Source organism: Triticum dicoccoides, chromosome 7A, assembly GCF_002162155.2.
Source record: "Triticum dicoccoides isolate Atlit2015 ecotype Zavitan chromosome 7A, WEW_v2.0, whole genome shotgun sequence".
Classification (NCBI taxonomy): Eukaryota; Viridiplantae; Streptophyta; class Magnoliopsida; order Poales; family Poaceae; genus Triticum; species Triticum dicoccoides.
Window position 1 is genome coordinate 6,220,604 of NC_041392.1, and position 4,908 is coordinate 6,225,511.

Consider the following 4,908-nt stretch of genomic DNA (forward strand, 5'->3'; position numbering starts at 1 on the left):
AATACAGGACGCTCCAAGCAAAACACATATCATGTGGTAAATAAAATTATATTTCCAAGTAAAGTTACCGATAGAAGTAGACGAAAGAGGGGATGCCTTTCGGGGCATCCCCAAGCTTTGGCTTTTAGGTGTCCTTAGATTATCTTGGGGGTGCCATGGGCATCCCCAAGCTTAGGCTCTTGCCACTCCTTGTTCCATAATCCATCAAATCTTTACCCAAAACTTGAAAACTTCACAACACAAAACTTAAAGTAGAAAATCTCGTGAGCTCCATTAGCGAAAGAAAACAAAAGACCACTTCAAGGTACTGTAATGAACTCATTATTTATTTATATGGGTGTTATACCTACTGTATTACAACTTCTCTATGGTTTATAAACTATTTTACTAGCCATAGATTCATCAAAATAAGCAAACAACACACGAAAAACAGAATCTGTCAAAAACAGAACAGTCTGTAGTAATCTGTAGCTAGCGCAAGATCTGGAACCCCAAAAATTCTAAAATAAATTTCTGGACGTGAGGAATTTATCTATTAATCATCTTCAAAAATAATTAACTAAATATCACTTTCCAAATAAAAATGACAGCAGTTCTCATGAGCGCTAAAGTTTCTGTTTTTTACAGCAAGTTCAACAAGACTTTCCCCAAGTCTTCCCAACGGTTCTACTTGGCACAAACACTAATTAAACACAAAAAACACAACCAAAACAGAGGATAGATAAATTACTTATTACTAAACAGGAGGAAAAAGTAAGGAATAAAAATAAAATTGGGTTGCCTCCCAACAAGCGCTATCGTTTAACGCCCCTAGCTAGGCATAATATTTCAATGATGCTCACATGAAAGACAAGAATTGAAGCACAAAGAGAGCATCATAAAACACGTGACAAACACATCTAAGTCTAACATACTTCCTATGCATAGGCATCTTATAGGCAAACAAATTATCAAGGCAAACAAAAACTAGCATATGCAAGGAAGCGGAAAGAAACAATAGCAATCTCAACATAACGAGAGGTAATTTAGTAACATGAAAATTTCTACCACCATATTTTCCTCTCTCGTAATAATTACATGTAGGATCATAAGCAAATTCAACAATATAGCTATCACAAAACATATTCTTAACAAGATCCACATGTATGCAAAGTTGAAACTCTTCCAAAATAGTGGGATTAACATTAACTAAAGTCATGACCTCTCCAAACCCACTTTCAATAATATTGCAAACACTATTATCAATCTCATATTCATCATGGGGCTTAAATAAATTTTCAAGATCAAAAGTAGAATCACCCCAATCATGATCATTGCAACAAATAGTAGTCATAGCAAAACTAGCATCCCCAAGATTAGGGTTTTGCATATCATTAACACAATTGACATTAAGAGAATTTATAATAACATCATTGCAATCATGCTTTTCATCGAAGGAACTATCAAGTATGGGTGCAATAGCAATGATATAATGTTTAACATAAGGAACTATAGCAAATTCATCTTCATAAATATTGGCATCATGGCCACAAGAATAGCAGGCATCATGCTCATCAAGGGATATTTCAACCAAATCATCGGAATCATCATTATCTATAGATTCATGCATATCATTATTTTCTTCCAAAGCAACGTTCATTCTTTCAATAAATTCTTGGACATAGACATTATGAGCAAAGTTTTCATTGCAATATTTAAGTATGACGGAATTTTCAGATTTATTGAGAGTAAAATCATACTTTTTAATCAAAGAAGCAACTTCATGAGCACCCTTAAAAATGACAAATTCTTCAATTTGTTCGATATCATAATAACTATAAACACCCTTTGCATAAGAAGATAGGATTTCATTATCATTGAACTCACATAGGTAGGGAAGGTGTTTTTTAGGGTTCTTAGAGCAACAAGTAAAATCACAAATTTCACAAAGATTCGAAGCATAGCATAGCAAACTATTTATATGATACCATAAGAGCTTCCCTTTTTCAGACAAACAATGACGCACAAAATGAGCATGCTCATTTAAAGATTTCCTATCAACTAGGCTAGTTGGGGTTTCAGCACGAGCACATAAGGATCGAAGATGATCCAAGTAGAACACTTTAAGTGGATCCATATCAATAGATTTTTAGCAAGCAAAGATGCAAGCAAATAGAAGGCACATGGAAACACAAACAAGGATACACACGGGAAGAAGGCAAACAAAAGAGGAGGCAAATAATACGGCGAGGGTGAAGTGGGGGAGAGGAAAACGAGAGGCAAATGGCAAATAATGTAATGCGGGAAATAAGGGTATGTGAAGGGTACTTGGTATGTTGACTTTTGCGTAGACCTCCTCGGCAACGGCGCCAGAAATCGTTCTTGCTACCTCTTTTAGCACTGCGTTGGTTTTCCCCGAAGAGGAAGGGATGATGCAGCAAAGTAGCGTAAGTATTTCCCTCAGTTTTTGAGAACCAAGGTATCAATCCAGTAGGAGGCTACGCGCGAGTCCCTCGCACCTGCACAAAACAAATAAATCCTCGCAACCAACGCAAACAGGGGTTGTCAATCCCTATAGGGCCACCTACGAGAGTGAGATCTGGTAGATATGATAAGATAATATTTTTGGTATTTTTATGATAAAGATGCAAAGTAAAATAAAGGCAAAGTAAATAGCAAAGTAAATAACTAAGTAGTAGGAGATTAATATGATGAAGATAGACCCGGGGGCATAGGTTTCACTAGTGGCTTCTCTCGAGAGCATAAGTATTCTACGGTGGGTGAACAAATTACTGTTGAGCAATTGACAGAATTGAGCATAGTTATGAGAATATCTAGGTATGATCATGTATATAGGCATCACGTACGAGACAAGTAGACCGACTCCTACCTGCATCTACTACTATTACTCCACTCATCGACCGCTATCCAGCATGCATCTAGAGTATTAAGTTAAAAACAGAGTAATGCCTTAAGCAAGATGACATGATGTAGAGGGATAGACGCATGCAGTATGAAGAAAACCCCATCTTGTTATCCTCGATGGCAACAATACAATACGTGCCTTGCTGCCCTTACTGTCACTGGGAAAGAACATCGCAAGATTGAACCCAAAGCTAAGCACTTCTCCCATTGCAAGAAAGATCAATCTAGTAGGCCAAACCAAACTGATAATTCGAAGAGACTTGCAAAGATAACCAATCATACATAAAAGAATTCAGAGAAGATTCGAATATTATTCATAGATAGACTTGATCATAAACCCACAATTCATCGGTCTCAACAAACACACCGCAAAAAGAAGATTACATCGAATAGATCTCCACAAGAGAGGGGGAGAACATTGTATTGAGATCCAAAAAGAGAGAAGAAGCCATCTAGCTACTAACTATGGACCCGTAGGTCTGAGGTAAACTACTCACACTTCATCGGAGGGGTTATGGTGTTGATGAAGAAGCCCTCCGTGATCGATGCCCCCTCCGGCGGAGCTCCAGAACAGGCCCCAAGATGGGATCTCGTGGATACAGAAAGTTACGACGATGGAATTAGGGTTTTGGCTCCTATCTGATCGTTTGGGGGTACGTGGGTATATATAGGAGGAAGAAGTACGTTGGTGGAGCAACAGGGGGTCCACGAGGGTGGAGGGCGCGCTTGGGGGGGTAGGCGCGCCCCCCGTACCTCGTGGCTTCCTGTTACATGTCTTGACGTAGGGTCCAAGTCTCCTGAGTTGTATTCGATGAGAAAATCACGTTCCCGAAGGTTTCATTCCGTTTGGACTCCGTTTGATATTCCTTTTCTTCGAAACCCTAAAACAGGCAAAAAACAACAATTCTGGGAGGGCGGCGGGCACGCCTCCTGCTCGGCCCCTCTGCGCTACATCAAACCGAAGACAGATCCAGGGCTCGCAGCCGTGAAGACGAAGCCAGGGCTCGTCGGCGGCGTCAAGGAGGAGCTCGACGACGCAACGGCCTTGAAGTAGGCGCTTGACGACTGGACGCGGACGGAGCTGGAGCTCCAGCACCTCGCCTAAGAGCGGTTCGCCGCTCGGCGCCATGGCTGGGATGAGGGAGGCGTTGTCGTCCTCGACGACAGCGACGATGACGCGCCGCCACCACCGGTCCGCCAGGGCGAGGCCTGGCAGGGCTCCAGCAGGAGCAGCCGCGTGAAGGAGGAGAAGGATGACGAGGACAACGACGGCGGCAGCGGCGACGGCAGCGACTTCGCCTCTCTCAGCGCCTTATTCGTCCTGTAGTCGCATTTATTTTTTGAAGTCTTTTATCTATGTAAAAAACTATTTCAGTTTGCCGAATTAATGCACTGTTTCGCCAAATATTTGTCCCGTTCGCTGAATTTTAGTCAAATAAATGTTTAAAAAGTAATTAAAACAGGCGCTTGGGGCCGACCCAGGAGCTTCGACTGGGAACCCCATCGCCCCTAGGCCGATTTTACCGCCGGTTCGCCCCCAGGCGGCGATTTTTCGAGCCGCCTGGGGGGCCAACGGCTGGAGATGCTCTAATCATTTGCAGTCTGATGGTTGTCCTTGACTGGTCTTGGTTTAACACATGTACTGTACGCCTTGCCCATGGAACATTATCACTTTATCAGTCAACCTTTTTGTTCATATATTTATATACGATTGTTAATTTTTGCAACTTCTTGAGGTGGCACTTTTCTGCTAATCATCTGCATTCCATGAATCAAGAACAATAGTCTGCATTAATCAAGACGAGCTGAAATGCATGCATCAGCACCAGCAGTCTGCATCTGGACTTTGTAGCCAAGGAAAAAAAGCCAGGAAACAGACATAATATTAAGACAGTCAATGAGAAGAGGAGGATGGTCTAGCCCCCCCGACGGGATTTGTTAAACTTAACGTTGATGCTTCTTTTGACCACAACCTTCTCGGGGTGGTCTTAAGAGATGACAAAG